This window comes from Ornithorhynchus anatinus, chromosome 2, assembly GCF_004115215.2.
Source record: "Ornithorhynchus anatinus isolate Pmale09 chromosome 2, mOrnAna1.pri.v4, whole genome shotgun sequence".
Classification (NCBI taxonomy): domain Eukaryota; kingdom Metazoa; phylum Chordata; class Mammalia; order Monotremata; family Ornithorhynchidae; genus Ornithorhynchus; species Ornithorhynchus anatinus.
The window spans coordinates 149,368,910-149,382,663 of NC_041729.1; the positions used below are offsets into that span (position 1 = coordinate 149,368,910).

General features: G+C 42.5%; 1 protein-coding gene across 4 annotated transcripts in view; it reads left to right on the forward strand.

The window, feature by feature from the left end:
- CNTN1 (contactin 1) overlaps nt 1-13,754 on the forward strand; it is a 484,199-nt gene that overhangs the window by 157,393 nt on the left and 313,052 nt on the right. Inside the window, exon 4 of one of the 4 annotated variants that reach the window (XM_029058332.2) lies at nt 3,908-3,946. The exons of the other annotated variants lie outside the window; for them this stretch is intronic. The gene's annotated coding sequence lies outside the window, so the exon portion shown is untranslated. The remainder of the gene's footprint in view (nt 1-3,907; nt 3,947-13,754) is intronic. 4 annotated transcript variants of the gene reach the window in all.

Below are 13,754 nucleotides of genomic sequence, written 5' to 3' on the forward strand. Positions count from 1 at the left end.
GTTGTCATATTTTAGTCTAGCTACAGTGCTTTACGAGTTACGGTCTTGCGGACAGCACAAAGGACAAAGACGACTTTGTTTACATATCTAAATAGTGGATTGTTTTTAGAGAGTTTTTGCTAACCAGTACAGAGTGAATAGTGTCTTATTCCTCTCAAGAGAGATGTCTTGCCAAACTGACCAAGTTCCTGCTGTTTTATTGCCTTCCCCTTGAATTAAAAAAAGAAAAACTGCTCTATTTTCCTGGATTGCTGGTAAATTAGAATATGTCATTTAAATTCAACTGGCCAGATTATAGAGGCACCCATCTATTTTTTTAATTGCTTCCTTTCTGGAATTTTACCTTTTTGACCTACTTCCAAATAATTTCAATGTCTCATCTTACACTACCTCTGCTCAATCAGTGGACTGGTTCACTGCACAAATAGAGAACACAGAATTCACTAAGGTGTTGTCATTTATATTAATTCAACACCTTCCAATTTCTTAGAATAGAAATGAGTTGGCCTCTTAAGTTTTCCCTCCTTTCAAAATGGATTTTTTAAATAGGAAATTCTCTATAACTGGGATCTAGGACTTAAGATAATCCTTCAAATTGAAACTTTCAATGGAATTCAACCTTGGTTTTACTTCTGACCTTGTGATTTCCTTTCCTAGGCTGGAGAAATTATAGGATTGTTAAAATTTTGAAATGCTTATTTGCATTTATTCAAACAGTAGTTAGGTGTGGTCATCATCAGTCAATAATAGTTGTCGATGACCTTGGAGAGAAGTGTTTTAGAGCTATGGAGGAGCCCGAAGTTGGATTGTAGAGGGTCAAGAAAGGTGTTAGATGAGAAGAAGTCTAGACAGGGAGTGTGAACAACCTTTTCAGACAGGAGCTCCTCCAGGGAGTGGAGACGATAGCTGCAGGGAGGTTGAGAGAGCGTGTTCTGAGAATAGGAGCACACGAGTGTGTTTAAAGGCAGAGGGGAAGGAGCCGCTGGAGAGTGAATGGATGAAGATGGTGATCAGGGAGGAAAGAAGAGTGGGATCAAGTGTTTTAAAAAGGTGTGAAGGGTTTATATCAGAAGTGCCGGCCCCAGGGGAAGTGACTCAGTATGAAAATGGGAATGAGGCATCTTTTCTTGTGATTGAAATATCTCTACCAAACCCCAGGAGGTGTGAGGTAAGAGGGTTTGTTGAGGAATAGTAGTTCCAGGATGCCTACCTACCTGCTTCCACTATCAAGCAGCTGCAGGACTGCTGGCATGATATCACTCTTCTGGGCCTCAGTTCCCTCATCTGTAAAATGGATATTGAGACTGTGAGCCCCATGTGAGACAGGGACTGTGTTCAACCCAATTTGCTTGGATCCAGTGCCTGGCACACAGTAAAAGCTTAAGAAATGCCACAATTATTATTATGATGATGATGATTTGGGTAAAATTTGTTTTACTCTGAGATATCTTAGTATTGTGTATTAGTATGTATATATGTAGTATGTATTAATATTGTGGCATTTGTTAAACTTCCTATGTTGGTATTTGTTAAGCGCTTACTATGTGCCGAGCACTGTTCTAAGCGCTGGGGTAGACGCAAGGGAATCAGGTTGTCCCACGTGGGGCTCACAGTCTTAATCCCCATTTTACAGATGAGGTAACTGAGGCACCGAGAAGTTAAGTGACTTGCCCAAAGTCACACAGCTGACAAATGGCCGAGCCGGGATTTGAACCCATGACCTCTGACTCCAAAGCCCGTGCTCTTTCCACTGAGCCACGCTGCTTCTCTGTGTCAAATAGTTTTCTGAGCACTGGGTTAGGTAGAAGGTAATCATGTCAGACACAGTTCCTGTCCTACTTGGGTTTCAAAGATTAAGGAGGGAGAATAGGCATCGAATCCCCATTTTACAGATGTGGAAACTGAGGCACTGAGAAGTTAAGTGCCCACGGTTACTCCAGGAACGTGGTGAAAAGTTACACAAATTTTGTTGTTAAAATCTACCCACATTAGCAACATGCAGGAAAACTGCTCTGGGCTCTAGTTCTCTTAAGGGAATGAGCCTGTTTTCCCCATTCATGCTCTCTCTCTTATCTCCTTTGTTTTGGGAGATATTTAAGGTAATAATTAAACCCCTATACATATATACTAAAAGTTGCTAAAGTTTCTTTTTAATGTGTGGCATCTATTTCTTGCCATTACTAATTAGAGTTGTATTTTAAGAGCATTACTTGGTCAAAAATAGTACTTGTTTTCAGAATGGTCAGTAGGATTTCCTTCTGTCTCAAAGTCCAGTCATTTTGGTTATGGAGTGTAGGAATCCTGTTCCAGAAGAGACTTGTGTTAATGGGAAAATCTCATAATACAAACCATCAATTTTCAATGGGAATGAATAAGCTAGTGGAAGATGGTTCAAATATGGCATCATGATTCCCATTTCTTATACAGATCTCAGCGTTATTGTTTTGTCCAACATTAGCAGAGCAGTTGATACTTTTTTCACTCACTGCTTTTTTACTGTATGGCAAAGACGGAAAGAAACACAAAGTACACTTTGGTATGCTCTATGAGATCAGAGTCTGAAAAGGATTATGCATCATGCCTTGAGCCAGTCATTTGTCCAACTCTTTCTTTCTCCACCTAGTTGATGTGGGCCTACAGAGGGATCCTGTTAGAACAGAAGACATTCTCTATTGCTTCTATAAAAATCATTTAATGAAAACTGAAATACCTATGTCTCTTTTTGTTCATCACACGTACCAAACATTCTGACAACTTTTATATTCTGTAGCTTTCTTAGTTTTTGTGATTTCAGAGAATGCTCTCTTCTCATAGCCTATGCCTCTTTCTTGTTCTTGGCCTTAGCCTGATGTGTGATGACTATCTCCAGCCACTTTTGTGTCACATTAGGAATATGTCTTCATAGGTTCGTCATTCCAGATGCCCTTGTCCATGCCTGCTTTCTCTTCTACAGGAAGAAACAATCCCTAGCACTAGATGACCATGTCCCGTCACACTTTTTACTAGTAATAATAATAATAATAATGTTGGTATTTGTTAAGCACTTACTATGTGCAGAGCACTGTTCTAAGCACAGGGGGGATCCAGGGTCATCAGGTTGTCCCACGTGAGGCTCACAGTCTTCATCCCCATTTTGCAGATGAAGTAACTGAGGCCCAGAGAAGTTAAGTGACTTGCCCACAGTCACACAGCTGACAAGTGGCAGAGCCGGGATTTGAACCCATGACCTCTGACTCCCAAGCCCAGGCTCTTTCCACTGAGCCACGCTGCTACCTTAGTACTGATTGTAGTATTTGTTAAGCGCTTACTACGCACCATGCAGTGCTCTCAGTGCTAAGGTAGATACAAGATAATCAGGTTGGATACAGTCCCTGTCCCACATGGGGCTCCCAATCTCGGCCTCCCTTTTACAGATGAGGTAACTGAGGCACAGCGAAGTTAACTGACTTGACCAAGGTCACACAGAAGATGTATGTCAGCGCCGGGATTAGAACCCAGGTCCTCCTATTCTCAGTCCCGTGCTCAGTCGATTAGGCCACGCTGCAAGTTCATAGTCCACCAAGAGGCTTGGCCGAATGAAAAAAGCACGGGCCTGGATGTCAGAGGACCTGAGCTCTAATCCTGCCCCACCACTCATCTGTTGTGTGACCTTGGACAAGTCGCTTAACTTCCCTGTGCTTCAATTCCTTCATCTGTGCAATGGAGATTCAATCCTGTTTTCACACCTGCTTAGATTCTGAGTCCCATGTGTGTCCTGAGCACTTAGTATAGTATTTGGGAGATAATGAACACTTAAGAAATACCATAATTGGTATTATTATTAAATTCATAATAATCCATTGAATTTATAAAGGCAACGTGACGTGACCACGAGAAGGAGTATTTGTGTGTTTCTTTTGCTTTCCAGTGGCTCCAGAAGACCATACATTGTGTGCCCAAACCTTTGGTGAGCTTCATTATTATTATTATTAAGTGCCGTCGAGTCATTTCCCATTCAAAGCAATTCTATGGATATGCTTTCTCCAGAACGTCCTGTCCTCCGCCATAATCCGCAACCTTTCTGATGGTTCTTCCATTATCATTTTTACGGTCTCTATCCATCCAACTGCTCGTCCATGTTTTCCCTAGACTTTTCCTAACATCAGTGTCTTCTCCAGAGAATTAGTCCTCGTGATTATGAGTCCACAATATGCTAATATAAGTCGAGTCATTTGGCCTTCCAAGGACCAGTTTGGTTTAATTTGCACCAAAATCCCTTTGTCTTTGCAGTCCATGGGATTCGCAAAAGCCTTTCCAACACCACATTGCAAAAGAATCGATGTTCTTTCCATGCTCTTTTTTCACTGTCCAGCTTTCGGTTCAATACATTGTCACTGGAAATACCATAGAGTTGACAATTTGTATTTTTGTGGCAATTGTTACATCAGCACATTTCATGACTTTTTCCAGGCTCATCACAGCAAGTCTTCCTAACATTAGTCTTCGGCATATTTCCTGGCTACTAGTTCCTTCATTATTGATTACCGATCCCGGGAGAGAAAAATTGTCAACTATTTCAATCTTCTCTCCATCCACTACCGTTGTGTTAAAACGTCCAGTTGTCATGATCTTTGTTTTCTTGACATTCAAATATAGGCCCGTCTTTTTGCTCTGTTACTCAACTTTTAATAATAAGCCTACTAAGTGTATTTTTATAACTTTTCCGGATGCTCTTTTTAAAGTTTAATGCGAGCTGCATCGTTCAAGGCCGTGAGGGAGCCTAATGCATTTAAGCAGACCTCGCTGAAGCCAGAAGTCTGAGAATTTTGGCGTTCCCCTCAGGTGACTCTTAAAAGCAAGGTTTGGATGATAGTCAAGGAGAGAGAACCTTTGATTTCCTGAATGAGACCAGATTATTGAATTACTAACATTCCCAAATGGATTGTGTATGGGGACTGTAGGAAAGTAAGTTGCTGGCTGTATTTTGTGGCTTCTATTTAATACTTTCCAGATTAGTACAGCACATTGTACCATATGGGCATTCAGGATATGCTATTACTATTTCTACTTCTATGGTGGTCAGTGAAGAAGTAGCTAGAAGAAGTGTTCTGGGCATGACCCATAGAACAAATTCATTCATTCATTTGTATTTGTTGAGCACTTACCGTGTGCAGAGCACCTTACTAAGTGCTGGGGAGAGTACAGTATAACAATAAACAGAGTTGCTGCCCACAGGGAGTTTACAGTCTAGAGGGGGTGAAGAACATGTATGAACATTTTCATGTGAGATTGCTGGACAAAGACTCGTAGAATTTGAACTTATGACATTCTTTACCATTGACTATCTAGCCCATTGTTGAGTAGGGATTGTTTCTATCTGTTGCCGAATTGCACTTTCCAAGAGAATGCTCTGCACAGAGGAAGTGCTCAAAAAATACGATTGAATGAATGAATACACCTGTGAACTCCTTGTGCAACACAGATCTTTGAGCTGAATAGCCTGAATTTACCCCAGTGCTTATCACCTAGTAAGCCCTCATTAATAATGTTGAATGAATGTAATAATAATGTTGGTATTTGTTAAGCGCTTACTATGTGCACAGCACTGTTCTAAGCGCTGGGGTAAATACAGGGTAATCAGGTTGTCCCACGTGAGGCTCACAGTTAACCCCCATTTTACAGATGAGGTAACTGAGGCACAGAGAAGTGAAGTGACTTGCCCACAGTCACACAGCTGACAAGTGGCAGAGCCGGGAGTCAAACTCATGACCTCTGACTCCGAAGCCCAGGCTCTTTCCACTGAGCCACTCGACTAACCTCTAAGAACAAATGACCTTTTAGAGATGGGTCTCAGGTGAACTGAAAGCCTATTGAAGATGTTAAAATGGAGAAAATGAGCTCATTGAGCAATCTCAATCCACAAGTGCTTTTGTATTGAGTTCCAAGAATTCAATCGTCCTTCTGTCCAGCAAGGAGAGGCAATTCTCATTCGTCACTGTGGCCCTGGCTCACTGGCCTTTCAGTCAGTTACCAGTGTCTGTGCCAAGCATCTAGTCTGACGGGGGGCACATAAACCATCCCAATGCTAATCAGGTCATCTGTGTATCTTTCATGGGTTGCACAATCCACCCTTGTGTCCAATTGACTCGCTGTCTTCCTGCCATCGCTTCGGAGAAGGACTTCACTGCTCTCTCAAGGAGAGGGGAGATACAGCTGACTGGATTTGGGAATTGGTGAAGGTTTTGATGAAGAGGAAATTGTCCAGCTGTTCTCCATCCCCACAGAGGACCGAGCAAGAGGAAATGGGCAGAGATTAAAGCAGGAGAAATACAAGGAAGAACTTTTTGATTCTGAGGCAAATAGCCACCAGGACAAGCTATTAAGGGAAGGTTGTTGTTTTCATCTCTACCAACCTGACAAGAGAACAGGTGGTCTAACATAATTTTCAGTAAATCAGTTGCTGTCCCAAATCCCTTTAAACCAAATAAGGAGGAGCTTTTTTTTTTTTTTTTAGTAGGTAAGATTCTACAGGTTTAGGCTTATGTACACCTAAATAGGATTCAGAGTCAGTGGAGAAACCATGCACAGGAAAAGCCAGCCCTTTATCTGGAGAAAACCTAATTTCCCTTATCCCCCAAATGGGAGGTTTAAAATCCGTCTGAGGATAAGGAATTGGGGTAGAACATTTTTCCACTGCATTTTAATCGATCGATCCTATTTATTGAGTGCTTACCATGTTCAGAGCACTGTCCTAAGCACTTTGGAGAGTACACTTCAACATCGTTGGTAGACACTTTCCCTGCCTATGAGCATACCATCTAAACAGTGATACAGACCTTAATATAAATAAATAAAGAAATTGTGAATATGTACATAATCGATGGAGAGCTGGGGGGGCGGCGCAAATAAAAGGTGCAGATCCTAGTGCCAGGGTGACACAGAAGGGAGTGGGAGAAGAGAAGGGGAGGTTTATGACTTGACTTTCCCAGACGCTTAGTATAGTGCTCTTCACACAGTGCTCAGTAAATGCAATTGAATAAATGAATGACTTCATGTCGCATGTTTTCTCCTCCCCTACCTATGTCATTTTTATTCTGTAACATCTATCATCCCCTGTAGTCTGTAAGCTCCTTGTGGGGATCACACCTACCAATTTTAGTTCAATGCTAATTTAATGCTTTGCACGGGGTAAGTGCTCAGTAAATACGACCGATTGATCGTCGTATTCATGCGCTGCCTTCACTTCCTCTCTACTGTGTGTGTCCAACCCGATTTGCCTGTGTCCACTTCAGCACTTAGAACAGTGCTTTGGCACAGAGTAAGAGCTTAACAAATAGCTTGACTAATTAAGTAATTAATTCCATCAAGCCCCTTCTCCAAATATCTCCCTGTATCAAGCGGGAACTCCTCACCACTGTCTTCAAGGTTATTCACCACGCGTTTCTTTTGATGCTCCAGCTTTCAATCTTTACTGTTCCCAAACCCACGCTTCTAACTTGCTGTCCACCTCATCTTATTTCCCCAGGCTGAAACTTTCTCAACCTTCAGATACTTTTTCTCCTTTTTCTTTTTTAAAATTTTCCTTTTTGGTATTTATTTAATGCTTACTAAGTGCAGAGCACTGTACTGAGCACTTGGGAGAGTACAGTACAACAGAGTTGGCCGACAAGTTCCCTGCCCTAAATGAGTTTGCAGTCTAGAGGGAGGGAGGAGCAGACATTAATAAAATAAATAATTTATAATATATAATTTAAAATAAATAATTCATAACATAATACACAGGGCTACAGTTCTCCCAGTCTTTAATGTTCTCTTCCAATCTTCCAAGAAATCTCCTCTGATTAACTGCCAACAGCTCCACCCAACAGTCACCAATAGCACCGTTCCATCCATCACATTATTAGGAGGCTTGAAAGGGTGGAGGAGGTTGGTTTGAAAGAGTTCAATGAGGGGAATGTTCTGTGCAAAGGGGGAAAGGAATGAACAATGATTTGGAGAGGGGAAAGATGGAGAGAAGTAGCTCTTTGCTGTAAAAGCTATTAAACGTTTCTTTTTATCGATTTACTAAATGCAGCATTCTCTAAAACAGACAAAAACCCTACCATTAGTCATTCCCAATGATAGCGGCACTGTAGGCTTCCATCTTTTCTAGCTTGTAGGAAATTTTTCCTTAGTCAACTTTTGCTTTTTATCTTTAATTCTTTGGTCTCTAATTTGTTTTTGTCTGTGATTTTGCAGGCAGCATAGTGTGGATGTTAGTTATGTTTTGTTCTCCTTACACATGTCTTCAGAATGACACGGATTGTATGCTTTTATTTACCGTGGTGAGCAAGACTTGCTTATCTTCTGCACACACATACACAAAACAAAATCCCAGAAAACAACTTCTCTGTTTACCCCTTTTCTGCTCAGCAGAGCTTTTTGAAATCTTCTTTAAGTTTATCCTCACCCAGATGACATTTGACCACTCTCATGGTTTGTCGGAATCTGTAAGCATGGAGATGTTATTGCATGCTCCTTCAAGATCATTTTATGAAAGGGTTTAATCAAACTGTTCCGCCTTTACATCCACCATCTACACCTTTCCAGTCCAAGTAATTCAGCTCCAGGAAAGTGGGTTAAAAAGATTCTTCTTTGTTACTTTTCACTCTCTTAAACTTAATCTGACCCCCAATTTTCTACTTTATTCCCACTCATATTGTGATTGTTTCAGTTCTAATGGGAATGGTTTTCCTGAAGAAGCACTATAAATTTATACCGGTCAGAGCACCGTGACCTAATGCGAAGAGCATGGGCCTGCAAGACAGAGGATCTGCGTTCTAATCCTAGCTCCACCAGTTGCCTGTGCATGTGACCTTGGGCAAATTACTTACATTCTCAGTGCCTCAGTTTCTTCATCTGTAAAATGAGGATTCAAAACCTGTTATTCCTCATATCTAGACTGTGAACCCATGTGATCCCCAGACTGAGCTTCCCCTTTTCCCTCTGCTGCCTCTGCTGCCTCTCTGCCCTCCCCTTCACCTCCCCTCAGCTAAGCCCCCTTTCCCCCCTTTCCGTCTGCTCCTCCCCCTCTCCCTTCCCCTCCCCTCAGCACTGTGCTCATTTGCTCATTTGTATATATTTTTATTACCCTATTTATTTTGTTAATGAGATGTACATCCCCTTGATTCTATTTATTGCTATTGTTTTTGTCTGTCTGTCTCCCCCAGTTAGACTGTGAGCCCATCAATGGGCAGGGATTGTCTCTAACTGTTGCACATAGTAAGAGCTCAATAAATACTATTGAAGAAAGTGGGACAGGGATTGTATTTGGCCTGATTACTTTGTATCTGTCCCAGTGCTTGGCACATAATAAGTACTTAAATAGAAAAGCAGTGTGGCCTAATGGAAAGAGTGGGGACCTAGGAGTCTCAGAACCTGGGTTCTCACTTGCCTGCTGTGTGACCGTGGGCAAGACACTGAACTTCTCTGTTATACTGTTCTGAGTTCTATTATATCGCACTCTTCCAAGCTCTTAGTAAAGTGCTCTGCGTACAGTAAGTACTCAGTAAATACAATTGATTGGTTGATTGTGCCTCAGTTTCCACAACTGGGTAAAATGGGTATGCAATTCTCCCTCCTCCTACTTAGAGCATAAGCCCTATGTGGGACAGTGACTGGGACTTATGTGATTAGCTTGTTTCTGCCTCAGTACTTGATGCATAGTAAGCACTTTGCAAATCCTATTACTGATATGATTTTTATAATCATTATTATACCAATAGTATTGAACCATTATTGTGTAATAATGGAATCTCAAGATCCAGTGTGGATTATCCACTGGAATAACTGGGTAGTAATTCAGGACAAACTGTCACCAGAAGAGACATCTTGGTCATTTCATAATACATTGCCTGCCTTACCACTCCTCCAGCCATCAAACAATCAGTAGTATCTGTTGAGCACTTACTTGTTCAAAGCACTGCACTAAATAATAGCAACTGTGATTAAGCACTTACTATGTACTAAACTCTGGGGTAGCCACAAGGTAATCAGGTCCCCCATGGGGCTCATAGTCTAAGTAGGAGGGAGAACAGGAATTCAATCCTCATTTTACAGATGACGGATTGAGGGAACGGAGAAGTGAAGCGACTTGACCGAGGTCATGCAGCGGGTAGATGGAGGAATCAGGATTAGAACTCAGATCCTCTGAGTTACAAGCCTGGTATCTTTCCACTAGACTGCACTGCTTCTCCAAATGCTTGTGAGATTAAACGAGAGTTAGTAGATGTAATCTCTGCCTTCAAGGAGTTTTCAGCCAAGGTGGGGAGACAGATACTACCCTAAATTAGAGCTAGGAGGAAACAGCATGGCGTGATGGATAGAGCACGGGCCTGGGAGTCAGAAGATCATGGGTTCTAATCCAGACTTTGCCACTTTGCTGTGTGACTTTGGGAGAGTCACTTTACTTCTCTGTGCCTCAGTTACCTCATCTGTTAAATGGGAATTGAGACTGTGGGCTTCATTTGGGACTAGGACTGTGCCCAACCTGACTTGTTTGTACCCATTGCAGTGCTCAGTACAGTGCCTGGCACATAGTAAACACTTAACAAATACCACAAATATTATTATTATTATATTATTAATAAGGGGAAGAGTACTTGTGAGATGGTGGCTAGGGCAAGGGTGAGCTCCCCAAGGACTGCGGTGATCAGATGCATCTTGGATGCTTAATGATAATAATAATAATGTTGGTATTTGTTAAGTGCTTACTATGTGCTGAGCACTGTTCTAAGCGCTGGGTTAGATACAGGGTAATCAGATTGTCCCACATGAGGCTCACAGTCTTAATCCTCATTTTAGAGATGAGGTAACTGAGGCACCGAGAAGTTAAGTGACTTGCCCAAAGTCACACAGCTGACAGGTGGCAGAGCCGGGAGTAGAACCCATGACCTCTGACTCCTAAGCCCGTGCTTTTTCTACTGAGCCATGCGGCTTAGTGGAACAGGTACAGTTATTGCTTTATGATGACAATATCATCTCTGATTGTTGCTGTTATTATGTGCCAAGCAAAGGGCACTTCGGCAAGGGAAGGGTGGCCACTTTTTGCCTTGGGGCCACATTGGCCCATTTCCCCAAATCACCCAGGACCAGAATTCAATCCTCCTCCAGTTCTCTGAATTTGTACAGTGCCCTGGGCCGCTCTGAGTAAACCTGTACATGTGACACAAACACAGCCGCGCTCTCACACACACACATCCCCGCCGCGGTCACTCCCAGAAAAAGAACGGGATTTCCAGACTGAGGAGATTTTGCGGTTCTTTGATGAATTTAGCTCCTGCAAAGGCTGTAGGGATTTCCTCCAGTTACCAGCTGCTATTGAGCTTAGCCCCAGAATAGACAAGCTGCGCGGATGGTGGTTTGCCAGTCCTGAAGGTCCCTCGTGGGCGGAAGGGGTTTCTTAAGCACAGATAACAGACCAGGGGACAACATGATTCAGCTTCTCCAGAGTTCTACTCGGAAATGGTGATTTTCAAGACAAATCATAGGGTCCAGTGCTCTACTGGATCAGGCACTATTTTAGAGAGCACTAAGATGAGATTACTTCATTCTATGGTTTTTAATAGTAGCGTAACTTGAAAAGCTGATTTTTTTTTTGTTATTTTGTACTGTGGAAACCCCTTTTGATACGGAGAAGAAAATGGAAATGCATCTCGGTATACGCTGCCGATGGAGACTCGACAATTGATTTTTCCTTTTATCTTGTGCTCTAATATTTATTAGCAGAACAACATTTTAAAAAACAATTTATCTCTAACAAAATATTTTTTTTAAAAAAATTTGACCCCATTCCAAGTTTTATAGGAATAAAGTTCAGGCTTTAAGCTAAAGGTTTGTAAATTTTAATTTCCAGTTATTCATATCCTCAATAACTATTATCATAAGTTGAGCAGATACTTTCTTTAGGCAGAAGTTCTACTAAGATGGAAAAATAAGTTTGCATATTTCCTTTGCGAATTTCAATACTGAGTAGTAGCATAGCCTACCAATTAATTGTATTTATTGAGCATTTACTGTGTGCAGAGCCCTTATGAGAGTACAATACAGTGGCATGGGTAGACACATTCCCTGCCCACAACGAGCTCACAGTCGAGAGGGCTACTACGATACTAGCTTTAGATTCCTAACTGAATATAATTTAATCATTAGGAAAGCCCCAAACTATTTAGAAAAATCCTTAACCTTTCAGGATCCAATGCTTTCCATCATTTATACAGCCGGTTTCCTCCGCAAACATTTTGGGCAAGAGGGGACAATAAAAGTGGTTATGGAATGAAAGTTACGAGAAAATTGGTTAAGGATTCAAAGCACATCAATCAGTTCTTAAAAGTTAATCGTAACACCCAGCCACACACAAAAAAAGGTAGGAGGTATAATTTGCACAGAAGACTTGAAAATTTTGTAGGTCCCATTCTTGATGATAGACCATGAGCTGAACGACTGGCAGTGCACCCATGCTTCCATTTTGCTACATTATAAGCATAGGTTATGTTGAGCGGTTGGGGAAAGCATAAGACAACGATGAACAGACACACTCCCTGTCCACAAGGAGCTAACAGTCTAGAGGGGGAGACAGACATCAATACAAATAGATAAATTGCAGATATGTACATGGAACGGGGAAGAAGAAAGGGGTCAAGTCAGGGGGAGAGAGAAGGGAGTGAGAGAAGAGGAAAGAAGGGGCCTAGCCTGGGAAGGCCTCTTTTCTTTTTCATTTACTAATTGCTGAAGTTCCTCTGAATAGTGCTCTGAAAGAAGAGGTATGGAGTGACATTGTTCTCTTTTCTTACACAGGGAATTCAGGTTTGTTTTGTCACCACAGAATGACCTAGTGGAAAGAGCACGAACCTGAGTCCAATCCCGGCCCTGCCACTTGCCTGCTGTGGGACCTTGGACATGTCACTTAAATTTTTTAGGTCTCAATTTCCTCATCTGGAAAATGAGGTTTCCAACCCTATTCTCCCTTCCCTTTAGATTGCAAGCCCTATGTGGGACTGGGACTGTAAACTCATTGTGGGTAGGGAATGTGTTATATTGTACTCTCCCAAGTGCTTAATACAGTGCTCTGCACACCGTAAGTGCTCAATAAATACGATTAACTGACTGTTTCAGAACTCATTATCTTGTGGCTTTCCCAGCACTTAGTACAGTGTCACCTCTACAATATCGCCAAGATCCGCCCTTTCCTCTCCACCCAAACGGCTACCTTACTGTTACGGGCTCTCGTTATATCCCGGCTAGACTACTGTGTCAGCCTTCTCTCTGACCTCCCTTCCTCCTCTCTCGCCCCGCTCCGGTCTATTCTTCACTCCCCTGCCCGGCTCATCTTCCTGCAGAAACGATCTGGGCATGTCACTCCCCTTCTTAAACAACTCCAGTGGTTGCCTATCGACCTCCGCTCCAAACAAAAACTCCTCACTCTAGGCTTCAAGGCTCTCCATCACCTTGCCCCTTCCTACCTCTCCTCCCTTCTCTCTTTCTACCGCCCACCCCGCACACTCTGCTCCTCTGCCGCCCACCTCCTCACCGTCCCTCGGTCTCGCCTATCCCGCCGTCGACCCCCGGGTCACGTCCTCCCGCGGTCCCGGAACGCCCTCCCTCCTCACCTCCGCCAAACTGATTCTCTTTCCCTCTTCAAAACCTTACTTAAAAATCACCTCCTCCAAGAGGCGTTCCCAGACTGAGCTCCTCTTCCCCCTCTACTCCCTCTGCCATCCCCCCTTTACCTCTCCGCA